The sequence below is a fragment of the Crocuta crocuta genome, unplaced genomic scaffold, assembly GCF_008692635.1.
Source record: "Crocuta crocuta isolate KB4526 unplaced genomic scaffold, BGI_CrCroc_1.0 scaffold93, whole genome shotgun sequence".
NCBI classification, from domain to species: Eukaryota; Metazoa; Chordata; class Mammalia; order Carnivora; family Hyaenidae; genus Crocuta; species Crocuta crocuta.
Genome location: NW_027529641.1, coordinates 4,234,913 through 4,252,303, shown reverse-complemented (window position 1 = coordinate 4,252,303; position 17,391 = coordinate 4,234,913).

The following is a 17,391-nucleotide window of genomic DNA, read 5'->3' as shown; positions in this document are numbered from 1 at the left end:
CATAACAGGTGATTGGGTTCGTGTTGCATTTCCCATTGTAGAGTATGAATCCCTCAGAGGTGAGGTCTTTGGTTTACCCTCGAATCCCCCACAGTACAGTGTGCCCCTTAGCAGTGGCTCAAAAAATGTACCTGAAAAGCATTTAGCCATGTAGTATTGTTAGATTGCCCCAAATAAATCGATGGGCTGTGCTAAAGCCCATGCAAATCTCCACACACAGACCGCAGGGAGACTGCGGGGAATGTGTGCGTTGGATACATTGTGAATCCTTTCCTGGGACACTAGACCTTTCTATGGTGTTTTGATTAATATGACTGCTCTTCGACCACATGTGTCTGGTGTGTGGCACGGTATACAGCAAGTGCTCAGCACACTTGGGCTGAGCAACTAACTTGCTGCAGAAAACGTACAGGAAACCAGTGTTTCAAGGTGTAACTGAACGAGGCATAGCAAACGCCAAGTTTGATGAGGTCACATTACAAATTGCAAGTTGTAGCCACACTATGGATTCAAGCCATTAGTATGGTGGTTGTTGTTTAATAAGCTTCCTGGTGGGCTGGGGGGATGGAAAAACCCTGCGCTGTAGCATTTCCTGATTGCTGTGGTGCGAGTACTTTCACCGCTGCTGATTTTAAGCTACTAACGTGGTCACTGGCTTTCCAGTGGAGAGACGATGCACGCATTGATCTGCTCCAGCACGGCCCATGGCTCATCTTCCTTTCTGGGCCCATAGGTCCAACAGGTAGCAACACCGCAATGAAAGTAGCCAAGGCTGGGTAGAGTCTGGGGATTTTGACGGCCTCGTTTTCCATGTGTCCATCAGGCCGTCCTTCTAGCAAGTGGGGCTGATGTTTCCAAGTTCAGGAGCTTCCCAGCCATGGCGCATTTCTTTTGGGTTATGTTTATCTCTGTTTCTGTTGCCCAGTCACAGCCAATATATGCCCCGGACCTCAGAATTTACAGCTAAACATGAGGGGATGAAAGCTGCCTCCATTCTGAGGTCAAATAGCTGCTTGAAATGCATAGAAAAAAAAAATCAGTTACACCAGCTTTTTGACATTATGTGGAAAGCCAACAGTAGCTTCGCTGAATTTGAATACTTCTATCTTTTTTTTTTTACAAATAGTTTATTTTATTTTTTTCTTTTCTTTCTTTCTTTCTTTCTTTTTTTTACAAATAGTTTACGAATACTTCTAAATACTGAGTTACGTCCAACTGGTCTGGGTATGTGATGGCGGCACTATGGGTATCATTAAAACTGTGGAAATTCCCACCTACAATGGCTCCTTGTCTTCATTCACTTCATGGATGCTATCAAGATGGGCAAAATGCCTGAGAGTGGATTAGGAATGTTGAGGATTAAGAGGAATCCAAGAAACAGACCAGAATTCAAGACTTAGCATTGTGACCTTTGGCCTCTATTATAGACCTTAGCATGCTCCTCTGTAGTGGTAAACATCCTCATCCCCCTCCTCATCCTCATCTTCTGGGTCAATTATGAGACTTAAATGAGAGACCACTTCCAAGTCACTCAGCACATAGAAAGTCCTCAATGCTGGATTGGTGATGGCCAAGGACCCTGGGGTGCTTGAGTCACAGTAGAAGCCTTGTGATACTTCCCTGGTTAGTTCGCATTATTACTTCATCTTTATCCTGGATATTCATGTTTGTGAAGCAGGCTACATTATTTGAATTGATGCTTACAGCAATCCTGTGATCTAGACACCTAACCAATACATGGCACCCAGGAAACCGAGGTGTGGACATATAGTGGTAAATGATGAAGCTAGGACTTCTCATTTGGGGATCTTTCTATTGCCCTTCTCCATGCCCCAGACTGACCGGTGCTGATAGCAGGGTGGGGATTGTCACAGAGCAGAGAATGATTAGATAAAAATCTTCTAGAGACCAAATCAACAGCTCTTCAAGGAAGGTAGCATGCCCTTCAGGCTTGGATTGCCATCTGAGGAAACAAGTACAAGTTGCCTCAAATACAAGGGTCAATTAACAGTTATCAGTGGTGGTTGAGGATTAAAGTTACTTTTTCCTTGAATGATGCCTTTCTTCCTATTATTCCACATCACTCACAACATACAGTCATAGGCGTGTCTTTTTACAATGCCAATGCCTAATTTGATCACGCTGTTATTTAATCCTACATGGGGAAGTTTGTATTGCTATCCTTACCCACAGGAAAAATTAAATCAACTGGAAGCCTAATTAAAAGGCAACTCAAGCTACACAGAGTGGCTTCCATCCAAAAAGTATAGTGCAAAAAGGGGTAAAAATAACTTTACCATGTAGAAACCTGGCCAATGCTACCTCAAGGTCAACATAACAGTGATAAGTCATGTGGAGAGTATTTACCCTTGATATGGTGTGTTGAGCACTTTGCCTCTGTGGTCTTCTTCCCTGTAACTCTTAAATATAGTCTATTCACGAGGAAAGCAGCAGACAAATCACAATTCAGGGACATCCTACAAAATATCTGGCCACTATTTCTCAAAACTACCAAAGTCATCAGAAACAAGGAAAGTCTGAGAAACTGTCACAACCAAGAGAAACCTAAGGAGACATTATGAGTAAATGTAATGTAATATCTTGGCTGCGATCCTGGAACAGAAGATGAACAGTAGGGAAAAACTAAGGGATTTGGAATAGAAAATGGACTATAGTTAATAATAATGTATCAATATTCGTTCATTCATTGTGGCAAATGTGCTGTATTAATGGAAGATATATTTTTTGTAATTATTTATTTAAAAATAATTTTCATGTTTGTTTTTGAGAGAGAGAGAGAGAGACAAAGTAAGAACAGGAGAGGGGAGAGAGAGAGGGAGACACAGAATAGGAAGCAGGCTCCAGGCTCTGAGCTGTCAGCACAGAGCCTGATGCGGGGCTTGAACCCCTGAGTTGTGGCATCATGACCTGAGCTGAAGTCAGACACATAACCGACTGAGCCACCGAGGCACCCCTAAGGTTTATTTATTTATTTTGAGAGAGACAGAGAGAGAGAGAGAGTGCACAGGAGGGGGAGAGAGGGGAGAGAGAGAGAGAATCCCAAGCAGGCTCTGCACTGTCAGGGCTGGGGGGCTCGAACTTCTGAACCGTGAGATCATGACCTGAGCCAAAGTCAAGAATCAGATGCCTCCGATGCCACCCAGCCTCCTCATTATTGGAAGATATTAACAGTAAGAGAAACTGAGTGTGGGTACATTGGGACTTTTTTATACGTGGTAATTTTTCTATAAATCTCAAGGGTTTTTTTAATTTAAAAAAATCACAAAAGTAGGCAACTCATTTTTGAGAATAAAGTGAAAAGTTATAATTATGAGTATAAAACAAGGAATCAAAAGTTTAAATATAACTCTTGATTATATACTATTGACAGTTCAAGTGAAGAGATGGGGATGCGAAGGAAGCAGGAGAATGAAGAGAAAATGAAGAGATATTGAGAGAGACGTGGAGACCAATTCAGGAGCCCAAAGGAGCAAGCAGAGAGAAGGCCCTGTTCATGGACTGAAAATCACGCCAGGCACAGATGGGAGGCTCAGATACCCAGCCCCACCCTACCACTCCCAAGAAAAACATACAAAGCTATGGTTGAGATTTGGAGACAACGTTTCCATCTTGTGCCTCCGCTGTTCCTGCTGCTCAAGTGCAGACACACCACTTGCCCTTTTACCACTATAGTCAGAACCTTTATTGGCCGTGAGGCTGAGGGTTGTTCGTCCCAGTGCTAGACGTTCCCTCTTTCTGCATCCCATTAGCCCTTTCAAAATAATATTTTATCAATATAATAATTTAAAAATGAATTTGAATACACACGACTTGCAGCAGATTTATAACGAAAATAATAATAAATCGGAACCTCAGATGTTGCCTAAGAAAGCTTATGGGACATGAGGCATGAGTGTTCTAGTGCTATAAAAATAGCCTGCTTAAAACCCAAGCATATGCATGTAGCATTTTGAAGTCAGAGGGACCATAACCATAAAATTGAGCTTGGTCTTGATGGTGTCAGGGACATACGCTAAACTTGAACGCCGTGTTCCTGAGTTTTTCAGTGCCTGTGAGCTCCACACATCTTTCATTTGGGAACAACATACTGTACAGTTCATGGTCCGCCAGGGCCTCAGCATGACTGCAAATAGGTAGCAAGCAGACAAAAGTGACAACAGAATTGCATTCAAATTTGTGTTTCTAGGCAGGAGGTTTGTTTGTTTGTTTGTTTGTTTGTTTATTATATTTGACCTAAAAGGATTTGCTTCGTTTTTTTTTCCCCTTGAGTATAGTTGACACACAATGTTACATTAGTTGCAAGTGTATGACATAGTGATTCAATGTCTTTGTATGTTACACTATTCTATGCTTACCATTCAGTGCTATTATCATGCCATTGACTATATTCCCTATGGTGTACCTTTTATTCCCATGACTTATTCATTCCATAATTGGGACTCTGTACTTCCTGCCCCCCCTTCACCTATTTTGCTCATCCCCCAAACCTCCTTCCCTCTGGCAATCATCAGTTTTGTTCTCTGTGCTTATGGGTCTGTTTATATTATTTTGTTTATTCATTTGTTTTGTTTTTAGCCTCCACGTATAAGTGAAATACAGTGGTTTTATATATTAATCATCTGCTTATCTACGGTGTGTGCTCTGGCAAAATATGTGATATTTTAGTACTTCTTTTCATGCCTTGTTTCTGGTTTACTATAGTCTCTATTTCTTTTCTTTTTTCTTACTGATAAAATAAACATGCTCCTTCTGTCACATTTCTATTAAGTTTCAGCTGCTGAATCATATTGTTGAATAGAATCACTTTGATTTTCTTATGTTTTTCCAAGCATGATATGACTTCCTATCTCTTTGATCAATTTCCAGCTTGTTACATAGCATGGGTATCATGGGTTCATTTTCTATTATCCTAAGTTAGTTTCTCTATTTATTATATATATATTTTTTCTTTCATTCGTTCCTTTTCCTCCTTGTTTTCCTGGAATATATTTTTAGGTCATTTTAAGGTTTTTATGTTTTTTTAATGTCTAAAAATGTTTCCATTTCACCCCCTTCCTGACTGATAGATTGGATGGATGCCAAATTTTAGGTTTAAAATCATTTCCTTTCATAACAAGGCATCTTTCTATTGTTTCCTAGCATCTATTTTTTTCTGATGATAAGTCTGTTGCCAATCTGATTCCTGTTTCTTTGTAAATTTAAACTATTTTTTTCCATCTCTCTAATACCTTTTTAAAATGTTTATTTATTTATCTTTGAGAGACAGAGAGAGAGAGAGAGAGAGAAAGAGGGAGAGAGAGAATCCCAAGCAGACTCCACACTGTCAGCATAGAACCTGACCCGGGACTCAAACTCATGAACCATGAGATCATGACCTGAGCTAAAATCATAAGTCAGATACTTAACAGGCTGAGCCAGCAGGTGCCTCTCCGTCTCCGTAATAGCTTTTAAGACAGTTTTTTTTTTTTTTTTATCCTGGCATTCTCAGTTTTCTTTATAATCTTCTATTTGTCCTGCTTAGCATTCAGTGGAATCTTTCAATCAGAAAATTTGTTTTTTGGTTAATTTTTAATTATTTTGATTAATTTTCTCCTCTCTGTTATAAAAAGGTGTCTATTAACACCTTCATGGATGTATCTTCCATGATTCTTATTTTCTTTTATATTTCCCTTTTCTTAAAGGAAATTTTTACTCTTTACTCTTACTCTTAAAGGAGAATTTTATAGAGATTTCTTTGAATTTATATTCTAGTCCTTTTTCTGTTTTGTTAAGTTCAGCCAGGATATTTTTAACTTCCAAGAACTCATTTAATCCTCGAATGTTTCTGCTTTTGTTTTATGAATTCAATAAATTAGGACTTCTTTTTTCCTGGGGATACAGACAGCTGTCTTCTATTTCCTGACATCGTCTTTCCCTTGGGCTTAAAACGTTATATTTGTTCATCTTGGATTTTCTCTTTCATGTTACTTGTTTTCTTCAATACCCACTAATTCTTGGTTGTCTGTTCATTTTTGTGAATGAAAAAATATGTTACGTGTAGTTAGCTGGCTAGGCTTGGGAAAATTGATCACTTCCATGTCTGCACACCAGTGGGTGTGAGCAAAGGCCAGCTTCTCCTTCAGGTCTGTGGTCTGGGAGCAGGCAGGGGGCAGGCAGGATGGCAGTGTCCTCCACTTTGCACCCTCCATACTGCAAAATGGGGTTGCACCCTCCATACTGCAATATGGGGGGCTGTACAGTAGAGCTGCATCACCCACCTTATGAGCCTTTATTCTCTCCTAGCTATGCATTCATTTGCTATTAGAGTACATCCCCTGCTTTAAATTATTTTTACAGTTTATTTAGTTTCGAGAGAGACAGTGTGAGCAGGGGAGGGGCTGAGAGGGAGGGAGACACAGAATCTGAAGCAGGCTCCAGGCTCTGAGCCATCATCACAGTGCCTGATGTGGGGCTCGAACTCACGAATTGCAGATCACAACCTGAGCCGAAGTGGGACGCTCAGTAGACGGAACCACCCATGCATCCCCAGTCCCCTAGTTTTAGCCTAGAGGTGATGAATATTGCTTCCAGAAATCTCATAATTGAGCAGGAAAGTGCCAGTGTTTGAGGAAAGGCAGTGATCCACCAACCCCTTCCTCCCTTGCCTCCTTTTCCTCCCTGTTCCTTGAGCATCTCCATCTCAGGAAAACTACCTCTGACCTCTCCTCCAGTCATCTTTTGTTTAAAAAAATTTTTTAAAGTGTTTATTTATTTTTGAGAGAGAGACAGAGTACAAATGGGGGAGGGGCAGAGAGAGAGGGAGACACAGCATCTGAAGCAGGCTCCAGGCTCTGAGCTGTCAGCACAGAGCCCAACACGGGGCTCAAACCCACGAACTGTGAGATCATGACCTGAGCTGAAGTCGGATGCTTAACCAACTGAGCCACCCAGGCGCCCCTCCTCCAGTCATGTTTAATGCTTCTTAAGCAGACGTCTATTGCCATTTGTTTTTAAATCAATATCTGTTTTAACCAACCTAGTTTTTGTCTCCTTGAATCTTTTTAAAAGTTTATATTTTGCTGATTGCCTTATCATTCCTCTCTTACTTTTTTTTTTAAACAGAGGTCTGGATTTATTTCCTTTCATACATCAATGCTGTCCTTTCAGTGGGGTGTTTTGAGGAAGCACATGTAAATGGATGTACTCAGTCCACCATATGGAATCGGAAACCCTTTTAATTCATTCTTGGTAGTAGAGGTAGGACTGAAGCATATGACTGTCCTTGGCCTATGACTAAGACAACAGAGAGAAGGGTTCACTGAATACTTTGATCAAGAGAAAATTCGTATCGGGCACTGGTTAGAAGAGTAGGTTTAATTCTAGCTGCGTCACTCCCTGAGCTATGGGGCCTGGGGCCACTTTTCTTAAAGGTTCTCTCTGTCCTTTCCTCACCCTCCATTCAAGGGGTGGTGCGAGAATTTAAAGAAGGCCCATGCCTGACACAAAGTTCAGCAAATGTCTGCTGTATGATAAGCCTCTTCTCCAACAGGGAACTGCAGTATTTTTGTTGAAAACATGCAAGTCCGATATAGGTGCTATTTATATCTCCATTTCAATGAAGAATCATTTCAACACCTGATCTGAAAAATGACATAATAGGTGATGAACCACAGGTTAAGCAAGAACCAGGTTGGAAGAGACCTTCAAGCCCGTCATATGCAACCAGGTCATTTCATCAATGGCCAAAACATGGCCTAAAAGGTGGAAGCCCGTGACCATGTGACAGAGCTCTCACCCCATACAGATCTCCTGATTCTCCATGCAAAGGGGTGAAGGACACCTAGTGTTGACCAGGCAGTGTTCAGCTATTCTCATTAACCATGTCGATGGAAAGATACTTCTAAGTATTTCTGAATTATGGAGAGAAAACAGGCATAGTGAGGTTGAATGTAATGGCGAAGCAGCACATGTGGGGCTGGGTCCCACAGTCAGCATGAAAAGTGAAAGCTCTGCATGGACAAGTCACCCTGACATTCCTGCAAGGAATTGCTACATTGGAGACCAACATGTGAAACTGTCCAACACAACCCATCTTCTCCCTTGCCTTGCGTCAAGCCATTAGTTCTTCAACTGAACGTCAGCTACGGCAGTTGACTTGCAATTAGGAGAGTGTGATGTATGAAAACACTGAAGAACTTTATCACAGGAATCCCCCGGATGTGAAGCGGCACTTGATATCTGAACTGGGGATAGCAGACTTCTGTGGGCTGTCTGCCTCTTCCTCTGGGACAATCACTCATTGAGTGAAACAGTGGGTAGGATCCCCTCCCATCTTTAGATTCTCTCTTTCCCTTTCACAGCAGACTCATGCAGTTGGACTTGTTCAGCTAACCCAGGACACAACCCTACTGTAATTTGGCCAAGTCACACACAGCTGTTGGGTGGGAGAGTTGGGTATATGTACCCCTCCTCCAAGGCCAAGCCCTTTGCACGGGCTCCTCCCTCCGGTCCCAACAGGGTTCACCATTCTGCAGTTCACCACGCTGGGCTAATTTAGTTCAGTTTGACATTCAGCACACATGACTTCTGTTTTCTGCTATAAATCTCCAGGCGTTTTATGGACCAATAATGTCCAACACGTACATGGACTGTTCTGCTGCTTGGTAATTACCACTGACCTCTTTCCAGGACCCTTCTCCATAAAGAGGCCACCTCTTTGGGGCAGCCCTGCCATGCACTATAGGTGGAGCGACCAAGTTCTTAATTAGCCAGCCTGCACAGGGAAGCTTGGTGTGAGATTTCCAGGTCAGCGTTTGATGGAGGGGTAATCAGGGGAGGTGATGCATTGGCTTTGATTAAAGAGCTATGATGAATCAAGATAAAATTGACATTTAATTTCTTTCAGATGAACTAATCTTGCAGACCAAACTTAAAGGCAAATCGTCTGCTCTCATGGTGTGGTGAGTTGGGAGAGTTACCCATGATGGTGATGATAACCCTGAAAAAAAAAATTGATGTAGTTTCTTTCTCCAGTCACTGATATTGAATCGATCACGGGCTCATGGGATGATTTCGTGGAGTTGCAATTTCCCCCCACTTTTTTTTTTTTTTTGTACCAGTGTAATCTCAAAATATCCTCCCAGCACTCAAGAAAGCCCTAAGTCTATGCACCTCTGCTCTCAGCCCGGGAACCCCATCCGTGACGGATCCCGACCACTTCTTAAGCACTTCATTTAGTGTCATGCCCACCTCCCTTCTTAAGCTTGTGGAAGATTGATCCTCTGTAACTCAAAAACCAAAAAAATCAAAAAACAAACGAAACCCTACAATCAAACCAAACCGAAGCAAAAACAAAACAAACAAAACAAAAAACCCAAAAAAACCTCGTACGTACCAAAGACGCGTAGAGTAGTAACACTGCGGTGTGAAAACTACCACAGAACGTGTGATTCTTTTCCCCCTAATTAAACTGACACCCCTCTTCAAAAAAAAATAAAGAGAAACAGCTTCAAGTGATAATTGTCTGTTCTTTGCTTGTCGAAGTGAAATAAATAACAGGAAAGCAGTAACTCGCCAGTCAGTAAACGAAGAGTATTTGTTAATTACTCTCGGAGCATGCGCACACACATTGAGCCCAAAATCAAGGTGAAGCGACTTGAGCAGCCGCGGATCCTCAGGCTGTGGGGTCCACACGGGAGAGGGCGCGGAGGAGGCGCTCCCGGAGAAATAGCAGCCTCTTATCAGTAGATGGGAGTAGAGCTGCATAGATGAACCGCCAGGCAGCCGGGCCAGAAGCGTCCCCAGCCAGAGCTCCGCTCCTAATTCCGCGGCCTTCCTGCGGGGAAGGAAGGAAAAGCCACACAGAGGCTGGGAATCAACGAGGGCACACTTTCACATCCATGTCACACAAGAGCAGATGCGATCACCAGAGCAGTGGGAAAATTCAGAAAATTGTATATGTCCTGCCAAGCTCTACGTGTCATTTTGCACACCTTTAGTTTCCTTTAGAAAATGATAAAACTATCATCTTTCATTTTATTTCTCATTATCCGGTGCTGTGTTTTCTCTTTCTCCATTCTTTCTCTTCTGGTCCTAACTCTCTTTTCTGTATAGCTGCCATTCCATTTGTAGCATCCACATCCTTTTTGGAGTGGGTGAGATAGAACAGTGTCTGTAAATGTTCTTGCAGAGGGTCCGATTATGATACTTTTTCTGTGGATATTTAAGAAAAGGAAGTTATAGGACGCCTGAGTGGCTCAGTCGGGTAAGCAACTGACTTCGGCTCAGGTCATGATCTCACGAGTTTTGAGTTTGAGCCCCGCATCAGGTGAGCTCAAGCCCTGCTTTGGGTGAATGTGAGCCCCACTTCTCTCTCTCTCTCTCTCTGTCTCTCCCTCTTTCTCTCTCTGCCCTAGCTCACTTGCTCGCTTGCTCTCTCAATAAAGAAAGAGAAGAAAGAAAGAAAGAAAGAAAGAAAGAAAGAAAGAAAGAAAGAGGAAGGAAGGAAGGAAAGAAGGAAAGAAAGAATAGAAAGAAAGGAAAAAAAGGAAGTTATAAAATTTTGGGGACAATTTATCTATTTATTTTGGAAGGAATCCAAGTACAATTTAAAGTCTTTTTTGTGTATTAGCTAAAATAATTCTAGTATAAATATTATATAATAGAAGCAATAAGAAAATACAGATTCAGGGGTGCCTGCATTTGTCCGGCTAAGCATGCAGCTCTAGATTTTGGCTCAGGTCATGATCTCACGGTTCATGGATTCAAGCCCCGCATCGAGCTCTGTGCTGACAGCGTGGAAGCTGCTTGGGTTCTCTCTCATTCTTTCTCTCTCCCTTAAAATAAATAAATTTTTAAAAATATATAAATTTAAACATAAGACTTGATCATGGTCTTCATCTCCTGGCATATTGTCAACCTCAGTAAGTATAAAGTTTCTCTTTTAATTAATTATCATTTTTTTCCTTATCCCCATTCTTCATTTTCATGCCCAACCACCGCCCTTCCCACACATGCAACTACGCTAAGGTATTTTCTACATATCTGTTTATTTGCATGTGTTCTTGGAGAGCACATATTGTTATTTGTGAGTACATTTTCTAACTTACATCAATGGTATTATGCAATTGACCTTATTCTGTTTCTTCCCACCCGCTCAGAAATATACATGAGAGATCTATTCTTATTGCTGTGTGTACTGTTAGTATCTTGCTACAGTTACTACAGAGGATTCTATCCGTCACATTACGGGTTTCCATTCCCCCACGGTGGACACCTAGATTGCCCATAATTCTCCATCTCCCAAACAATGGTGTCATGAACATTCTTACCCATGTCTCCTTGTGGGCTTATGTGAAGCCTCTGGTATATGTACCAAAAGGCAACATTGCTGTGTCGTAGGATGTAGTTCTAGTTAATCTGATGGTTGCCCAGAATGGCTGCACCATTTTATGTTCCTGTCAGCAGTACCTGGTCTCTGCATCCCTGACTTGGAGTTCTCTAGAAGGCAGAGAAGGTGTCTCCATTTATTCAGATAACTCTTTCATAGTCTTTGTTAGACTTAAAAAATATTCTTCATAGAAATTTTGTATATTCCTTAAGTAAATTCCCAGATATATTGCAACTTTTGCAGCTATTGTGACTTTTCTTTTCTTTTCCTTTTTTTTTTTGAGAGAGAGAGAGAAAGAGAGAGAGAATGCAGGAGAGTATGAGCAGGGGAGGGGCAGGGGGAGATGGAAAGAGAGAACCCCAGGCAGGCTCCTCTCAGTATGGAACCCAGTACGGGGCTTGATTTCATGAGATCATGACCTGAGCTGAAATTAAGAGTTAGACGCTCAACTGACCGAGCTACCCAGGTGAGAGAAAGAGAAGAGAGAGAGAGAGAGAGAGAGCAAGAGAGGGGCAGAGAGAGAGGGAGACACAGAATCTAAAGCAGGCTCCAGGTTCTGAGCTGTTGGTACAGAACGTGATGCGGGGCTCGAACCCATGAACTGTGAGATCATGACCTGAGCCGAAGTCAGAGGCTTAACCGACTGAGCCACCCAGGCACCATCCTTACATTTTGGAGAGGGATGTTGTTTTTCTGACAGTAAAGCGGAAAGACTTTGAGAAGAGGTCCTTAGTGGTAAATTTTTTTCTGCTGCTTTGTGCCAGTTTCTTTTGCAAGTATATTTATTAATTCATTTATGCCTTTATTCAAATAATATTAATTTTGACCTACTATGTATTAGGTCCTAGACTGGATACTGGGGATACACTTTTCATTTTACCAATATTGAGTATTTTCAGTGAGAGGTTTGGTCCTAACCTAGCTGCAGTTTCCCCTGGCTAATAAGTCCATTAAATGAGATGATAGAGAGGAAACAGGATTTCTGTTGACTTTGTCTTAGCCATAAAATGCAGGTGGCCATTTCTCACTGCCATTTAAGAAGGGAGAGCTATTCAAGTTATAAAGCAAGTATCATGGGAAGTAGGAGCTGTGCCTATGTGTTGGGCTTCCATCCACTTTCACAACCAATAGTGTATGGACCATTTGCTGGATTTATGACGACTTAAAAAATACCATGCTGTACTGATTTATTGTTCTGCTAATTCAGGCACATTGACACAATTTATAAGTCAAAATTTATAAACCAGTTTGAAGGATAACCAAGCACTTGGCAAACACGTGCTTTGAAGTCCCACCAGAAAAGTATTAAAACAATGAAATATAACTTGTTCTCAGCCATTTTTTTTCTCAGAAAATACCTAAATGTAACACATGTAACATACTTGGTGGTGGGTGAAAGGATGCATCCTGAAAAAGATTCCAGCTTCGAATGTGGACAATGAGCTGTACAGTACGTGCCCACATGAAGTATTGGATTGCATAAGGTCAAGGTGGTCTTCATTCAGCAAATGGGTTTGGGAGGAGAATAACAACTTAGGATACGTGAGATGAAGCAATTGGATGTTCTGATTTCTCCTCTCACCTAATTGGATGCACAAATAATCTGTCTTCACAACGAGGTCCTGCCCATGGCTCTTCTCTCTTGCATTTGTAGGCTGCTGTGAGAGGGCATGAGTGCAAATTTATACCAAATCACACAGACTCTATTTTCCCGCAGAGATCTCTGTACCCCCAGAACAACAAGAAAAATGGCATCTTAATCGTGATGATGTGTGTATGTAAGGTTGCCATGTAGTTTTTGGGTACTTTTTTGACCTGTCATAAAAGCAGGGACAGAGGGAAGGAGGTGCCTATTAAAGGGGGTTGTAAAAGGAGTTTCTGCTGTGAATCAGTGTACATGTTGCACTCAGCAGGGGCTACTCTATTATGTATGACTGTACTATTTTGCCTGTGTGTGCCTCCTATACCCGGCATTTCAGACTTGGATTTCATTGTAGCTACGCCCCCATCGTGAAACTGCTAAGTAGTGGCTAGACTCTGATCCTGTGGGAAAATCTCTCTGTGGCTCAGAATCCTTTTGGGGATTAGCATCTCAACATCATTCCATCTTTCCGTAGAAGCTGAACTAGACTACTGGATCAGTTTGCCTTCATGACCTATGCCGACTCTTTCCTTTTATAGTGGCTGCAGCTTTGAGAAGACCTAATGTAGCCTGGATGGTGAAAGTGAGGGAGTCAGGAAAAGTTTCCTGAAGAGGAGCTCCAGGCTGACATAGTGATGAAGCAGTGGGGGTGGGGGTGGGGCAGGCAGAGGGGATAGTAAGGGCAAAGGGCCAGGGCAAGTGGCCCATTTACTTTTGGAAAGTAAGACTAACAGACCATGGGAGAAGGATGGGAAGCAGGGAACTATGGGGAAAACAGGGCAGGCAGACCATGACTTTAACTTCAACTTTTATTCTCATTGTGTTTGGATGCCGTGGTTGTGTTCGAAGCCCTACCTTCACAGGTTCCTTTGCCGTTGTAGCTTTCTTGTCCTGTGAATCTGCCTGATGGGCTTCTCTCTCTCTCTCTTTTTATTGTTATTATTTATTTATTTTAGAGAGAGAGAGAGAGCACGACTCTCAAACAAAATCTCAAGCATGGAGATGCTAAGCATGGAGACTGGTGTGGGGCTTGATCTCATGACCCTGGGATAACAAGCTGAGCCGAAGTCAAGAGTTAGATGATCAACCAGGTGCCCCTAGCTTCTTTCCTTATCACAGGTTACCTTCTCCAGAATAAAAAAAAAATGCATCTAAACTGGGGCATTTTTCATGCTTTAGGTTAGAATCTTTCCTCCCTCATTTCCTTTATGTAGGGCCTCTCTTGCAATAGTAGGTTTAAATGAAAATGATGAATAAATAAATGCCTCTGTGATCCTCAGGTTGCCAAGTTGCTAAAGGTACATGACTGACATCCTCAGGCTGCTGTTTTTAAGTTGCATTCCTGAAACCAACAGTCACAAATCCTGGTGATGGTTTCATATCATATGATGGTCAGGGAAAGAGTTCACTTGGGGGCAAAAAACTCCACTTCTGGCAAGTGGAGGGACATGGGCTGGATTTACCCTTTCTCCTTAAATGACTGATTTTACTTTTGAAATCTATGGTAATTTAATTATTTAATCTGAGCACTCACTCAGTGTACATGTGACTTAGACTCATGGTCATGGAAGCAATCATAAATTTTGTCTGTATGACTTTTTATTGTTTATAGAGCATGGTAATATAATAGAAAGAGAATTGTTTTATAGAGAACATTGTTTTCTTGGAAAAGACAGAGTAAAAAGGCCAATATATATATTGAATACCTACTATGTGCCAGGAACTGTGAGAAGCACTTCCCAAACATGATCTCATTCAGTCTTTGCTGCAGTCTTCTGAGAAATTAGTTGTCTTGTGTGGCCATGGAATCTTGAGAGTCAAGGGGCTTCCTGAAAGTCAAATAATGATGAAGTCTTACATCTTATGATTCCAAAATGCACACTCTTTTTATTGCACTAGGCCAAATGATAGTGTTTTCTCTCCCTAATTGGTTTCAGACCAGTTTTTAAAGAATAAAATCAAGTGCTCATTGAAGGTCAGATCTTGTCTTACTCATCTTTGATTCCTGGAGACTAGCTGGGAACCAGTCACCTGGTGGCAGGGAATGTTTGCTGGATTCTGAAATGAGGAGAGAGAGAAGGAGAAAGATGAATAAGAAGAAGAAGGAAAGAACAGAAAATGAAAAACAGAAGGAAAGAAGTAAGAAAAGAGAGAAATAGGGCAAGACCCAACCAAGCAAGAGAGGAGGACCTAATCAACCAAAACAATAGAAGTTATAAGAAGACCATTGCAACTGAACACAAAGCTGGTGGGGGCACCTCTTGCTGGCTGGTGGAATCGAAATCAGATGTTGGACTTCATCCATATGAGTTAAGAACAGGACATCAGAGTTCTGCTTCTGGCCAAGGTGGAATAACATAGACAGGATTTATCTGAAATAACTGCAAAAAAAAAAAAACCCACAAAAAACAGACAAGATATATAAGATAATAGTTTTCAAGACACTGGATTCAGACAGTAAAGGACAGTAGTCCCTGAGAGAAAGGAAACACACTAGGTGAGTCCTGTAATCCCCCTAGCTTACCGCCTGAGAGTTTCTAGGCCACGCTGAGGGAGGGGAAATCCAGGTGATGCTCAGAGGTCTTCCTGAGTGGAGAAGAATGGAGATGGGGACTTAGAGACACCAGGGAAGCTAAAGGTCACAGGAGAGAGTACCAGACAGAAGAATGCTAGAGGTGGGGGGAGGGGAGGATGAGAGGAGAGGTAGAATATACTCTGGATATCTGGAGAAAGAAAGGAAGAGAGAGAAAGAGAGACAGAGAGAGTACTCTGCCTATCTGTAGTGAGTCCCCCTGGAGTCTACAGTTGTGATTGATTAGCACCTGTGTATGAGAAAATTGCCTAAGACTTTGGAAAGAGAGACCCAAAAGGTTTACAACTATTAATGCCAAGGACTCCCACAGTGCCCAGAACAATTCCTTTTACCACCAGCCTGAGCAGAAAGCTTCATAATTCATTTGGCATAATATATGGTATTCATCTTATTTAGTATTCCCAGAGTAAGTGGAGGAAAATAGCCCTACACTAAATGCTTTATTGAGCTAACAAAGCTGAAAAGCAAGACATAAAAGAATCAAACATTTTAAAGTAACTTAACTGCATGCCAGAGCAGAGTTCAAGAATGCTTATATTAAAAAAAGTCCAGCACTAAACATAGTAAAATTCATACTGTCTGGCATCCACTCAAAAATTACCAGTCATACAAAGAAGCAGAAAAATATGAATCATAATTTGGAGGGAAAAATCAATCAAAACAGAAAAAGAAATAGCACAGATGATAGAATTTCTAGACAAGGGTATTTAACGGCTATAATTATATTCCATATGTTCAAGAAGCTAGAAGAAGGGCTGAAGATATAAAAATATATAAAAATACCTACAATGTATGAAATAAAAAAATACACTGGATGGGAAAATCAACAGAATAGATATCAAAGAAGAAAAAAATTGTGAACTTGAAGACTTACCAATAGCAACTATTCAAAATGAAAGAGTCATCTAGAAGACTGGGGGAAAAAAGTGAACATCGGTTAGTTTGGGGACATATTAAGAGATATGCATGTAACTGGATGGGGAGGGAACAACAAAGCTATTGTAGGAAACAAGAGTTCCAAATTTCCTAAATGCGATGACAATTCTAAACTGATAAATCCAAGAACCTCGGGAAACCCCAAGTAAAAGACACATGAAGAAGATTACATCAAAGTACATCATAATCAAGTTGCACAAAACCAGTAATAAAAATTACAAAAACAGGTCTGAGCTAAAAAAGACACACTGTGTCCAGGGCAGCAAAGTTAAGAATGACAGCAGATTCTTCATCAGGAACAATGCCAGTCAGGAGATAGAAGAGTGGCAGGTTCTAAAGTAGTGAAAGAAAAAAAAAATCCATCAAGCCAGCAAAATAAGCTTTCCAAATGAAGATGAAACTAAAGCTTTTACAGACACAAAATACTACAATAGTTCATCGCTAGCATAACAAGAAATGTTAAAGAACATCTTTCAGGCAGAAGGAAAGTGATACTAGAAAGAAGTCTGGATCTACACAAAGGAACAAAGATGCCTGGAATCGATAACTATGTGGGCAATTATAACAGATTGTATTTTTCTTATTATAGAAATGTTTTTAAAAGATAACCATTGAAATGAAAAATAAAAATATATTGTGGGGTTTATAACATATGTGGACGTGTAATATATAACACTAGCACAAATACAGACATGGAATTGTTTTGTTGTAAAGGTCTTATACTCTTAGCAGAGCAAAAGAATGAAAACAAGTATACCAGACTAACACTAGTTCAACAAAAGGGGTGGAGTGGCTATAGTAATATCAGATAAAGTAGATTTCAGAGCCAAA